The sequence below is a fragment of the Pongo pygmaeus genome, chromosome 12, assembly GCF_028885625.2.
Source record: "Pongo pygmaeus isolate AG05252 chromosome 12, NHGRI_mPonPyg2-v2.0_pri, whole genome shotgun sequence".
NCBI classification, from domain to species: domain Eukaryota; kingdom Metazoa; phylum Chordata; class Mammalia; order Primates; family Hominidae; genus Pongo; species Pongo pygmaeus.
In genome coordinates, this window is record NC_072385.2 from 51,128,831 (window position 1) to 51,144,383 (window position 15,553).

Sequence of the window (15,553 nt, forward strand, 5' to 3'; positions counted from 1 at the left end):
TGAGTTGAAAATGGCCTTGAAAACCAATTCTTCAAAGTCTTAACTTTTAGGCCTCTATGCATGTGTTTTGACATTGTCTTCCTTGGTAAAGAGATTACAGAGGAACTCATCAATACCTCTTCAATAAGATAATTGTTTTAAGTCATTTACATAGTCAGCATCAAGTCGTGGGAGAAAGTATAGCTCAATTGGCCTGTTTGTACAAGACAGAAAAGAAGAGGCAGAATGTTTAAGGTCTAGAGTGTTTTTGAGTGAATTCTTACTCTGAGAAGATCCTGATCAGCTAAGAAACAGCTCAGGAGAGAGCGTAATGAGATCATGAACAAAGTGCCAAAGAATAATGTGAAGGTAGTGATGACTTAATAAAACTGGACTTGAATTCAGAAAATCAGCGTTCTTGCCAAGTTCCTGCCATGAACCGCTGAGGTATTGGCTCCTCTGATTTTCCAATTGCTCAGAACTGTATTATATTATGGTTTCCTGGAGTTTTCAAATGGTGAAGGACCTTAGAAATCATCATCTCTGACACTGTGCCCATTGAAAAATGTGAAAGACCATGTGGTACTGCTTACTATTAGTTTTATCTCTTTTTGCTTCAAATCGTAGTATAAATATTTCTTTATATTAGAAGTTTCCTTTCTCCCTGAGTCTTTTTTTTTCTCCATTATCAACAGCTTTTGATTAAGTGTAGACAATGGAAAGAAACATTAGCTTTGGAGGCCAAAATAACTCAGTTTACACCTTGAATTAATTAGTGCTGCTTCTATCAACTTTAGCAAGTTACTTAACTTTCTTAATCTTTGTGTCTTTTATAAGTAAAATGGGATAAATAATTTCTCATAGGACTTATGTAACAACTAATAAGCAAATATGTTTTAATTTCATAGTATTTCCTGGTATTATAGTGGGCTCACTATAAATAAAGATCCTTTCCCTTATTTATTAATTTATATATTACAATGAAGAATCTAAACACTTAGAGAATTCCCTACTTAATAAATATCGTTGAGAAGAAAAATCTTTATCTAGGATATGTAAACCAAAATGTATCTGAGACAGGTCTCAATCAATTTAATAGTTTACTTTAAGGTTAAGGACATGCCTAGGAGAAAAAAAATACACAGAATCACAGAAACAGTCTGTGGTCTGTGCCTTTCTCCAAAGATGACTTTGAAGGTTTTAATATTTAAACAGGAAAAGTGGGCTGGAGGGGAAAGATGGAGGGCATGGCAATCCACATGTTGCAAGACAGAAGGAATAGGTAGGGGAATAATTAATTATGTTTTCATCTGGTGCTTAGTAAATCAGCACTTTACATAAGACAAGTGAACACAGAGTAGCTATCTGTGTAGATATTTTACCTTTTATCTGTAGCTATCTGCTTAGGAACAAAGGGAAAGGCAGTTTCTTGCATGACTCAGTTTCCAGCTTAATTTTTTCCTTTTGGCCTAGTGAATTAGGGACTGAAGTTTTCATTTCCCTTTCACAGATAAAAGTACAGATACTCAATTTTCCAACTTGACCTTCTTAAAGAGCAGATGTGTATATAGCCCAACAATCAATTATGGAGGAGTAGGGGAAATGAAGAATCATTTTGGGAGTGGCCATAATGGCAGAAATCCACTCCTGTCTCCACAGCAACAATGGCCCATGTGCCAGTATTTGAGATCTAACAAATAAGAGGAAGTTGTAAGTGAAATAGTGACACCACTCTGCATGATGTTTGAGAAATGCAATATTTTAATTTTCGGGAAAAAACAGAGAAATTCAAATGAGGTCTATTATTCAGTCATTTATTTTAAAAGCTCTTTGTCCCCTATAATTTGGGAACTTATTTTACTGAATTAAATATACTTATGTGGAGTCCTGATAAAAAAGCAAATTCAAGGAAGGGGATCCAGGTGTGGGAGGGCCCCAGGTGGGGAGAACAATGAACAACTGTTGTGAATTTCTCTTCAGGCCTTGCCTCTCTGCAGAAAGCCCTGTCTCTGCTGTGCTGCCTGCTGCATCCTTACAATGTGTTTTCAAACCTTCTCTGATAAATTTGCCTTTCTTCATCTATGACTGTCTTACTAAATACCTTTACCATCCATAACACCATGCTAGCTAGTTGCTATCCACACCATTTTGGTGGTTCGCACGGGGGCTCTCTTTTTAAGGGCAACCCTCCCTCCTCTCTCTCTTTCCCAGCTTGGGACCCTCGGTGGGCTGTGTCTAAGCATGAACGTAACTGAAGGTCTCTGGCCAGGAGTGCACTCTGGTGAGACTGAAAGGTATCTATGTGGAAGCGTTTGACTGCTGCTGCCCAATCAGGTGAGAGTTCAGAGTTTGCTTTCCCTTTCAGTCTTTCAGTGGATGACCTCTAGTATCCCTGTAGTGATTGACAGCAACTGGCCAGGGCCAGTCCCTGGTGTAGCCTGAAGGCCATGAGGTGAAGAGGTTTGGCTCCCTTGCCTGGAAGAGAGAAAGGCCCACTCCCATCCTTTATGGTCCAAGGTCCCCATTTCCTCTGGGTGTCTCAATTGGCACATGTGCTTTAGAGAACTCAGACCCCCTCTTTCTCATTCCAAAATCTCCCGTGAAGACAGCCAGGCCTCCTGCAGACATTCTCAAATCAGGTGATCTCAAGCAGCCTCAGCGGTGAGTCTCCCCATTCCCATCTCCTCGCCTGGGCTGGCACTGGGCTGAGTTCTCCCTTTACTCTTTTTCTTCATAACTGGGCTAATCACCCAGCATAAGGGCCCTGCACTGAGGGGTTCTTTCTAATATTTGGGCCACCCTGTTAGAAAGTGCACCCAAGTCCCTCAGCGGACATGAGTGGAACCGTAGTCCTCAGTGGGATGCCCTGAGAGAATCTGTGGCTGGTGTCCCCAGCAGACATTAGCCCCCAGTGGCTTGTCATTTTCCAGTCACATCATGGGACAAACCTGTTCTATTCCTTCAGACTCCCCTCTGGGTCGCATCCTAAAACACTCAGACAAATACAACCCTCAGACTCTCAAAAAGAAATGTCTAAATTTTTGTGTGTAATATAGCATGGCCCCTATACAGAAAATCCCCAAATTAGCCTCCTCACTTTTTTATAGCCAAGAGAAGAATAAGGAGGATTAGGGCTAAGGAGAAAGAAAAACTCAGGGACAAGAGGCAGACTCAACTGTTGGCTAATTTACAAGCCTCCAGCCCCATCTAGGTTGCCCTAAGACACTCCTCCAGGTAACTGCCATTAGTGCAAAAGGCCAGGCCACTGAAAGGCAAACTGTGCCAATAAAATAAGAGGGAAAAATCACCACATGGCTTACCTCCTCTGCCACAGGCTCCACCACTGGAAACAGGGCTGCCCTGAGGGCTGAAAGGCCCCCGGGACAGAATCTCAGCCCCTGATGGCAATAAACTGCAGAGTACTCACTGCTCCAGCTGGCTTCCAAATCAAATATCATAGTTAACAAACCAAAGCCAAGGGCAGTTCTGGAGGCAAGTAAAATTATACATGTTCCTTTTGAGTTCAGAAGCTGCCTATTATGAAGATGCCTCCTCTATCCCTTTGTGGAAATAGCTTTTGCTTATATGATAAAAACCTGGAAAACTACTCTCTGGACTGCAACAGGCTTTTAGACTAAGTCACTGTTGGAACTGACTACATTAAAAGAAATAGATTAAATTAAAAGAAGGATGCATAATAATAACTTGGCTAGTCAGAAAATTCTCTTCAGCAGTTAAAATTTTTTTTGCAAGCTTGAAAATGCTCTAAACTCTGACTGGAAATAAGCAACAATAGTCACTTTGTGCTGTAGGTCAGTTGCTAAGGGCTTGGCCTCTCACAATTGCATCTGGGTTCAATTTCTGGCTTTGAAAGTGAGTCGTTTGTGGTTTAACAGTTGTGGTACTTTTGCCATGTATTAATTATTTTCTTCTCCACGGACAGCTTCTGATTTCCTGTCCTGAAATTCTCTTTTCTCTGAGTTACCTTTGGGGCAATTCTAGATCTTAAATTGCTTACCATCTCTTTGGAGACACCTTGTGTGTTTGTGTTTAAGTTATTCCCTTAGCTACAGCTTATTCATTTCACATAGGAGATTACTATTAGTAAAATATTCAAAAGCCATAAATATTGGTCATTTGTAAGGATTAAAATCTGGTAATAAAAGATTTTAAATGAATTTTTCTTTTGAGAGCTCTGCAGTGAGAATTCACTTAATTAAAGCTGGTATTTGGATTGTATGTGTACAGATAATGTTTTTAAAGCCCCTTCTCTCCCTTTAGAAACTTCTTAGTTGATAGAATTTTGTCTAGATTCTCTTTCTGTCTTTCTGTGCATTTATATGTGTTGTGTGTATAATGTTTTTATAAAAGAGCTCTAATTAATTGGCTTCAGGAAAAATAAGCACTTAAACATATTGCCAGAAAAACAGAAATTTTAATGCCTTTTAGTTCATATGACTCTATTTAATCCTCTTAAAAATTAAGACAGTTTGAAGCTTATTGGTAAAGTAAAATAAAAATGACTTCAAAGGTCACATATTTGAACTGAATTAGACGGGTCAGATACTGTTTGCCAGATGCTTTAACGCCATAACTTGCTTCTATTACTTTTAATAATTGTTTGACTTATTTGTATTACAGTCATTAGATTATAGTTAAAGGCCTGGGGACATATGGAGTTAGCCTGGTCCCCTGGCTGGGCTGGGAAGAATTAGACATTATCTGCAGCTCATCTTACACATGATTAAAATTACTCACCATGTTTTTCACCAAAAATAAACATTGCTGAGTTAACATTGTAACATACTTGAGACTACTGGAGAAACAGTTTACATACAAGGTGTAGAAGGAAAGTAGCATGTGTTTTTGCTAGAAGTTATAGAAGGTATGGGATTTTTTTAAAGGGAATGTAATCTTGTCTAACTCAGAGGGTTTTAAGGATTGGCCTAACCTAATAGAGTAATGGGATAAAACTAAAGGCTTAAGCAAGTTGAAAAGGGTTTATGAAGCATTAATCTCATAAAATGTTCTGTGTATGAGCAAGTTGGCTAAGATTTAAAGGGGATTATTGAGTTTTCTGTAGGATGAACATTGAAATAAAAGCACACTAATGCAGGGCCAGAATCTAGGCTTATGTGTCTAAAGAACAGGGTTTTCTTAGAGAATTAGTCCCCTGTTTAACAGAAAACTGTAAACGGCTATAAGAGGTTTATGGAAATTTTTCCATATGAAGCTCATAAAGATTGGACAGATTGAATTAAATTTTAATAACAGGATGGAGGGGCCAAGATGGCTGATTAGAAGCAGCTGGGGTCATGACTGCCACAGAGAGGAGTAAAAATTGCGAGTGAATTCAGCACTTTCAACTGAAATATCCGGGTTCTCCCATTGGGACTGACTAGGTGAACAGCTCGACCCATGGAGAATGAAGAAAAGCAGGGTGGGATGATGGCCAACCAGGCATCCGCATGGAGCCAAAGGAACACCCACCACAAGCCAAAGGAAGCGGTGACTGATTGTGTGACCCCCACCTGGGAAACTAGCTTCTCCGACAGATCTTTACAACCTGCGTATCAGGAGATCCCCTCATGAGCCCATGCCACCAGGGCTCTGAGGCCAATACACAGAGCTGTGTGGAGTCTCGGCAGCACAGCTGCAAAGGCACACACAGAGACCCAGGAGTTTTACATCTTCCAGCCTAGGGAATCCTGGCAAAGCAGGAGATCCATTTGTACTTTCCCTTGGAAGGGGGTTGAATCTGGGAAGCCAAGCAGCATCATTCTGCAGGCCCCATTTCTGGCACCTCACAAGTTAAGACCCACTCACTTGGAATTCCAGCCAGCCAGCTGCAAAAGGCTGGAGACTGCCTGGGACAGGACTGAGTTCTGGGAGGTAGGGCAGTTGCCATCTCTGCGGTTCGGTCGACTCAGCTGTTCTAGCCTGCTTGCTCTGGAGAATCCAGGCAGTCCGGACAAAGAGGAGTCTCCCACAACACAGCATGGCTGCTGTACAAGATAGTGACTAGACTGCTTCTTTAATTGGGACCCTAATCCATTCCTCTTCACTAGATGGGGCCTTCCTGTGGGAATTTCAGCAACTCCAGTCAGGGTTATATGGACAGAACTCCGATCTCTCCCTGGGTTGAAGCCGCTGGCGGGGAGGAGCAGATGCCATCTCTGCAGTTCATTCGAGTCAGCCATTCCAGCCTGTTGGCTTTGGAGAGTCCAGGCAGTTGGGACGAGGCCTTTCAATGCAGAACAGCTTCTCTACCAAAAAGCAGCTAGACTGCTTCTTTCAGTGGTTCCCTGATCCCATTCCTCCTGGCTGGGTGAGACCTCCCAACAGGGGTCTACAGACACCTGCCAGAGGACGTTTGGGCTGGCCACAGGTCATTACCCCCTTGGGATGGAGCTTCCAGAGGAAGGAGGAGGCTTCCATCTTTGCTGTTTTGCAGTCTTCACTGTTGATACCTCCAGTCATGGAAAAACCCAAGGTGAGTAGGGTCTGGAGTGGATCCCCAGCAAACTGCAGCTGCCCTACAGAAGACTGGCCTGACTGTTAAAAGAAGAACAAACAGAAACAAACAAAAACATCAACAAAAAGGCCCCACAAAAACACGATTTAAAGGTTAGCAGCCTCAAAGATCAAAGGTAAATAAGCTCACAAAGTTGAGAAAGAATCAATGCAAAAATGCTGAAAACTCAAAAGGCCAGAGTGCCTGTTCTCTTCCATATGACTGCAGCACCTCTCCAGCAAGGACACAGAACTAGACTGAGGCTGAAGTGGCTAAATTTATAGGACTATACTTGAGAAGCTGGGTAATAACGAACTTCGCTGAGCTAAAGGATCATGTTGTAACCCAATGCAAAGAAGCTAAGAATTATGATATAACAATACAGGATCTGATAGCCAGAATAGACAGTTTCAAGAGAAACAAAATTGACCTGATGGAGTTAAAAAACACAACACAAGAACTTCGCAATGCAATCACAAGTATCAATAGCAGAGTATGCCAAGCAAAGGAAAGAATCTTACAGCTTGAAGACTATTTTTCTGAAATAAGACAGGCAGACAAGAATAGAGAGAGAAAAAAAGAAGTAATGAATAAAACCTCTAAGAAATATGAGATTATGTAAAAAGAGCAAACCTATGATTATGTAAAAAGAGCAAATCTATGATTGACTGAGGTACCTGAAAGTGACAGGGAGAATGGAATAAAGTTGGAAAACATACTTCAGGATATGAGTCAGGAGAATTTCCCCAACCTAACAAGACAGGCCAACATTCAAATTCAGAAAAATCCAGAGAAACCAGTAAGACTTTCTGTGAGCAGATCAACCCAAAATAACATGAGCATCAGATTCTCCAAAGATGAAATGATGGGAAAACTTTTAAAGGTAGCCAGAGAGAAAGGCCAGGTCACCTACAAAAAGAAGCCCATCAGACTAACAGCAGACATCTCAGTGGAAACCCTATGAGCCAGAAGAGATCAGGGGCCAATATTCAACATTCTTAAAGAAAAGAATTTCAACCCATAATTTCATAACCAGCCAAACTAAGCTTCATAAGCAAAGGAGAAATATGATCCATTTCAGACAAGCAAATGCTGAGGGAATTCATTACCCCTTTTCCCCAAATTTAGTGCTTCTCTGTAAGAGCTCCTGAAGGAAGCACTAAATATGGAAAGAAAAAAAAAGTTACCAGTCACTACAAAGAGACACTGGACTACACAGAACTATGAAGCAACCACATAAACAAGTCTGCAAGATACCAGCTAGTATCATGATGACAGGATCAAATTCACACATAACAATACTAACCTTAAATGTAAATGGGCTAAATGCCCCAGTTAAAGTACACAGAATGGCAAGCTGGATAAAGAGCCAAGACCCATTGGTATACTGTCTTCAAGAGACCCGTATCACATGCAAAGACATACATAGGCTCAAAATAAAAAAAAATAAAAATAAAAAAAAAATGGAGGAAACTTTACCAAGCACATGGAAAACAGAAAAAATCAGTGGTCACAATTCTAGTTTCTGACAAAACAGACTTTAAACCAACAAAGATAAAAAAATACAATGAAGGACATACATAATGATAAAGGGTTCAATTCAACAAGAAGAACTAAATATCTTAAATATTTATAATATATATTTACATTATTTTTAATTTATTATATAAATTATATAAATTAAATAATAATATTTTATAATATTATAATATAAATATAATATTATATACCAATACAGGAGCACCAAGATTCATAAAGCAAGTTCTTAGAGAACTATAAAGAGACAGACTCCCACAGAAGAATAGTGGATAGTGGGAGACTGTAATACTCTACTGACAATATTAGATCATTGAGACAGAAAATTAACAAGGATATTCAGGATGTGAACTCAGTTGGGATCCAGCAGACTTGATATATACAGAACTTTTCACTCAAAAAATTAAAAAAGTATACATTCTACTCATCACTACATGGAACTTACTCTAAAGCTGATCACATAATTGGAAGTAAAACACTCCTCAGCAAATGCAAAAGAACTGAAATCATAACAGTCTCTCAGATTACAACACAATTAAATTAAAACTCAAGATTAAGAAATTCACTCAGAACCACAAAACTACATGGAAATTGAACAACCTGCTCCTGAATGATGCCTGGGTGAATAATGAAATTAAGGCAGAAATCAAGAGGTTCTTTGAAACTAATGAGAAGAGACAACATACCAGGATCTCTGGGATACAGCTAAAGCAGTGTTAGAAGGGAAATTTATAGCACTAAATGTTCACATCAAAAAGCTAGAAAAATCTCAAATTAACAACCTAGCATCACAACTAAAATAATTAGAGAACCAAGAACAAACAAACTCCAAAGCTAGCAGAAGATAAAATTAACCAAGATCAGAGCAGAACTGAAGAAAAAAGAGGCATAAAAACTCCTTCAAGAAAATCAATGAATCCAGGAGCTGTTTTATTCGAAAAAAATAATAAAATAGATAGACTGAAAGTTAGACTAGTAAAGAAGAAAAGAGAGAAAATTCAGATAAACACAAACAGAAATGACAAAGGGGATATTACCACTGACCTCACAGGAATGCAACCATCAGAGAATATTAGAAATGCCTTTGTGTACATAAAGCAGAAGAAATGGATAAATTCCTGGACACACACACCCTCCAAAGACTGAACCAGGAAGAACTTGAACCCCTGAATAGACCAATAATGAGTTCTAAAATTTAGGCAGTAATAAATAGCCTATCAACAACAACAAAAACAAAAAGCCATGACCAGACAGATTCACAGCTGAGGTACAAAGAAGAGCTGGTACCATTCTAGTGAAACTGTTTCAAACAACTGAAAAGAAGTGATTCATCTGTAACTCATTCTATGATGCCAGAATCCTCCTGATACCAAAACCTGGCAGTGATAAAACCAGAAACAAAATTTCAAGACAATATACCTGATCAACATCAATGCAAAAATCCTCAATAAAATACTGGCAAACCAAATCCAGCAGCAAATCAAAAAGCTTATTTACCGCAATCAAGCTGGCATCATCCCTTGGATGCAAGGGTGGTTTGACAAACACAACTCAATAAATGTAATTCATCACATAAACAGGATTAAAGACAAAATCCATATGATTATCTCAATAGTCACATTAAAGGCCTTCAATAAAATTCAGCATTCCTTTATATTAAAAAACCTCTCAATAAACTATGTATTGACAGAACATATCTCAAAATAATAAGAGCCATATATGCCAAACCACAGCCAGTATCATATTGAATGGGCAAAAGCTGTAAGCATTTCCCTTGAAAACCAGCACAGGGCAAGGATTCCCTGTTTCACCACTCCTATTCAACATAATATTGAAAGTTCCAGCCAAGCAAGAGAAAGAAATAAAAGTTATTCAAACAGAAAGAGAGGAAGTCAAACTATCTTTGTTTGCTGATGACATGATCCTATATTTTGAAAACTCATCATCTGAACCCAAAAACTTTTCAAGGTGATAAGCAACTTCAGCAAAATCTTAGGATGTAAAATAATTGTACAAAAATAGCTAGCATATCTGTACACCCACAACAGGCAAGCAGAGAGCCAAATCATGAATAAACTCCCATTCACAATTACTACATAAAGCATAAAATACCTAGGAATACAGCAAGGGAAGTTAAGGACCTCTTCAAGGAGAGCTACAAACCACTGTTCAAGGATATCAGAGAGGACACAACAAATGGAAAAGCATTCCATGTTCATGGATAGGAAGAATCAATACTGTGAAAATGGCCACACTGCCCAAAGTAATTTATGGATTCAGTGTTATTCCCATTAAACTACCATTGATATTTTTCATATAATTAGAATAAAGTATTTTAAAATTCATATGGAATCACAAAAAAGCCCATATAATGAAGACAATCCTAAGCAAAAAGAAAAAAGCTGGAGGCATCATGCTGCCTGACCTCAAGCCATACTACAAAGCTATGGTAACCAAAACAGCATGGTACTGGTCAAAACAAAACAAATAAACAAAACACATAAACCAATCGACTAGAGTAGGAAACTCAGAAATAACAACATACACCTACAACCATCTGGTCTTTGACAAACTGGACAAAAGAAAGCAATGGGGAAAGGATTCCCTATTTAATAAATAGTGCTGGGAGAACTGGCTAGCCTTTTGCAGAAAATTGAAATTGGACCCCTTCCTTAGACCTTATAAAAATAAACTCAAGATAGATTAAAGACATAAATGTAAATACTTAACTTTAAAACCCTGGAAGAAAACCTAGGCAATACTATTCAGGACACAGTCATGAGCAAAGATTTTATGATGGAAACACCAAAAGCAATTGCAACAAAAGCAAAAATTGACAAATGGAATTTAATTAAACCTAAGAGGTCTGCAAAGCAGAAGAAACTATAATCAGCATGAACAGACAACCTACAGAATGGGAGAAAAATTTTGCAATCTATCCATCTGATAAAGGTCTAACATCTGAGTCCACAAGGAGCTTAAACAAATTTAGAAGAAAAAATGAACAAAGAACCAGATTAAAAAGTGAGAAAAAGGAGCGGAGGAGCCAAGATGGCGGAATAGGAACAGCTCTGGTCTACAGCTCCCAGCGTGAGCGACGCAGAAGACGGGTGATTTCTGCATTTCCATCTGAGGTACCATGTTCATCTCACTAGGGAGTGCCAGACAGTGGGTGCAGGTCAGTGGGTGAGTGCACCGTGCGCCAGCCGAAGCAGGGGCTAGGCATTGCCTCACTTGGGAAGCGCAAGGGGTCAGGGAGTTCCCTTTCCAGGGGTGACAGACGGCACCTGGAAAATCGGGCCACTCCCACCTGAATACTGTGCTTTTCCGACGGGCTTAGGATTATAGCCCGCACCTGGCTCAGAGGGTCCTACGCCCACGGAGTCTTGCTGATTGCTAGCACAGCAGTCTGAGATCAAACAGCAAGTCGGCAGCGAGGCTGGGGGAGGGGCGCCTGCCATTGCCCAGGCTCCCTTAGGTAAACAAAGCAGCCGGGAAGCTTGAACTGGGTGGAGCCCACCACAGCTCAAGGAGGCCTGCCTGCCTCTGTAGGCTCCACCTCTGGAGGCAGGGCACAGACAAACAAAAAGACAGCAGTAACCTCTGCAGACTTAAATGTCCCTGTCTGACAGCTTTGAGGAGAGCGGTGGTTCTCCCAGCACGCAGCTGGAGATCTGAGAACGGGCAGACTGCCTCCTCAAGTGCGTCCCTGACCCCTGACCCCCGAGCAGCCTAACTGGGAGGCACCCCCCAGCAGGGGCAGACTGACAACTCACAGGGCCGGCCAGGTACTCCAACAGACCTGCAGCTGAGGGTCCTGTCTGTTAGAAGGAAAACTAACAGAAAGGACATCCACACCAAAAACCCATCTGTACATCACCATCATCAAAGACCAAAAGTAGATAAAACCACAAAGATGGGGAAAAAACAGAGCAGAAAAACTGGAAACTCTAAAAAGCAGAGTACCTCTCCTCCTCCAAAGGAACGCAGTTCCTCACCAGCAACGGAACAAAGCTGGACGGAGAATGACTTTGACGAGGTGAGAGAAGAAGGCTTCAGACGATCAAATTACTCTGAGCTATGGGAGGATATTCAAACCAAAGGCAAAGAAGTTGAAAACTTTGAAAAAAATTTAGAAGAATGTATAACTAGAATAACCAATACAGAGAAGTGCTTAAAGGAGCTGATGGAGCTGAAAACCAAGGCTCGAGAACTACATGAAGAATGCAGAAGCCTCAGGAGCCGATGCGATCAAATGGAAGAAAGGGTATCAGCCCTGGAAGATGAAATGAATGAAATGAAGCGAGAAGGGAAATTTAGAGAAAAAAGAATAAAAAGAAACAAGCAAAGCCTCCAAGAAATGTGGGACTATGTGAAAAGACCAAATCTACGTCTGATTGGTGTACCTGAAAGTGACGGGGAGAATGGAAACAAGTTGGAAAACACTCTGCAGGATATTATCCAGGAGAACTTCCCCAATCTAGCAAGGCAGGCCAACATCCAGATTCAGGAAATACAGAGAACACCATAAAGATACTCCTCGAGAAGAGCAACTCCAAGACACATCATTGTCAGATTCACCAAAGTTGAAATGAAGGAAAAAATGTTAAGGGCAGACAGAGAGAAAGGTTGGGTTACCATCAAAGGGAAGCCCATCAGACTAACAGCGGATCTCTCGGCAGAAACCCTACAAGCCAGAAGAGAGTGGGGGCCAATATTCAACATTCTTAAAGAAAAGAATTTTCAACCCAGAATTTCATATCCAGCCAAACTAAGCTTCATAAGTGAAGGAGAAATAAAATACTTTACAGACAATCAAATGCTGAGAGATTTTGTCACCACCAGGCCTGCCCTAAAAGAGCTCCTGAAGGAAGCACTAAACATGGAAAGGCACAACCAGTACCAGCCACTGCAAAATCATGCCAAAATGTAAAGACCATCGAGACTAGGAAGAGACTGCATCAACTAACGAGCAAAATAACCAGCTAACATCATAATGACAGGATCAAATTCACACATAACAATATTAACTTTAAATGTAAATGGACTAAATGCTCCAATTAAAAGACACAGACTGGCAAATTGGATAAAGACTCAAGACCCATCAGTGTGCTGTAATCAGGAAACCCATCTCACGTGCAGAGACACACATAGGCTCAAAATAAAAGGATGGAGGAAGATCTACCAAGCAAATGGAAAACAAAAAAAGGCAGGGGTTGCAATCCTAGTCTCTGATAAAACAGATTTTAAACCAACAAAGATCAAAAGAGACAAAGAAGGCCATTACATAATGGTAAAGGGATTAATTCAACAAGAAGAGCTAACTATCCTAAATATATATGCACCCAATACAGGAGCACCCAGATTCATAAAGCAAGTCCTGAGTGACCTACAAAGAGACTTAGACTCCCACACATTAATAATGGGAGACTTTAACACCCCACTGTCAACATTAGACAGATCAACGAGACAGAAAGTCAACAAGGATACCCAGGAATTGAACTCAGCTCTTCACCAAGCGGACCTAATAGACATCTACAGAACTCTCCACCCCAAATCAACAGAATATACATTTTTTTCAGCACCACACCACACCTATTCCAAAATTGACCACATACTTGGAAGTAAAGCTCTCCTCAATAAATGTAAAAGAACAGAAATTATAACAAACTATCTCTCAGATCACAGTGCAATCAAGCTAGAACTCAGGATTAAGAATCTCACTCAAAACCGCTCAACTGCGTGGAAACTGAACAACCTGCTCCTGAATAACTACTGGGTACATAACAAAATGAAGGCAGAAATAAAGATGTTCTTTGAAACCAACGAGAACCAAGACACAACATACCAGAATCTCTGGGATGCATTCAAAGCAGTGTGTAGAGGGAAATTTATAGCACTAAATGCCCACAAGAGAAAGCAGGAAAGATCCAAAATTGACACCCTAACATCACATAAAAGAACTAGAAAAGCAAGAGCAAACACATTCAAAAGCTAGCAGAAGGCAAGAAATAACTAAAATCAGAGCAGAACTGAAGGAAATAGAGACACAAAAAACCCTTCAAAAAATAAATGAATCCAGGAGCTGGTTTTTTGAAAGGATCAACAAAATTGATAGACCTCTAACAAGATTAATAAAGAAAAAAAGAGAGAAGAATCAAATAGATGAAATACAAAATGATAAAGGGGATATCACCACCAATCCCACAGAAATACAAACTACCATCAGAGAATACTACAAACACCTCTACACAAATAAACTAGAAAATCTGAAGAAATGGATAAATTCCTCAAAACATACACCCTCCCAAGACTAAACCAGGAAGAAGCTGAATCTCTGAATAGACCAATAACAGGAGCTGAAATTGTAGCAATAATCAATAGCTTACCAACCAAAAAAGTCCAGGACCAGACGGGTTCACAGCCGAATTCTACCAGAGGTACAAGGAGGAACTGGTACCATTCCTTCTGAAACTATTCCAATCAACAGAAAAAGAGGGAATCCTCCCTAACTCATTTTATGAGGCCAGCATCATCCTGATACCAAAGCCGGGCAGAGACACAACAAAAAAAGAGAATTTTAGACCAATATCCTTGATGAACATTGATGCAAAAATCCTCAATAAAATACTGGCAAACAGAATCCAGCAGCACATCAAAAAGCTTATCCACCATGATCAAGTGGGCTTCATCCCTGGGATGCAAGGCTGGTTCAATATACACAAATCAATAAATGTAATCCAGCATATAAACAGAACCAAAGACAAAAACCACATGATTATCTCAATAGATGCAGAAAAGGCCTTTGACAAAATTCAACAACCCTTCATGCTAAAAACTCTCAAGAAATTAGGTATTGATGGGACGTATCTCAAAATAATAAGAGCTATCTATGACAAACCCACAGCCAAAATCATACTGAATGGGCAAAAACTGGAAGCATTCCCTTTGAAAACTGGCACAAGACAGGGATGCTCTCTCTCACCACTTCTATTCAACATAGTGTTGGAAGTTCTGGCCAGGGCAATTAGGCAGGAGAAGGAAATCAAGGGTATTCAATTAGGAAAAGAGGAAGTCAAATTGTCCCTGTTTGCAGATGACATGATTGTATATCTAGAAAACCCCATTGTCTCAGCCCAAAATCTCCTTAAGCTGATAAGCAACTTCAGCAAAGTCTCAGGATACAAAATCAATGTACAAAAATCACAAGCATTCTTATACATCAATAACAGACAAACAGAGAGCCAAATCATGAGTGAACTCCCATTCACAATTGCCTCAAAGAGAATAAAATACCTAGGAATCCAACTTACAAGGGATGTGAAGGACCTCTTCAAGGAGAACTACAAACCACTGCTCAAGGAAATAAAAGAGGATACAAACAAATGGAAGAACATTCCATGCTCATGGGTAGGAAGAATCAATATTGTGAAAATGGCCATCCTTCCCAAGGTAATTTACAGATTCAATGCCATCCCCATCAAGCTACCAATGACTTTCTTCACAGAATTGGAAAAAACTACT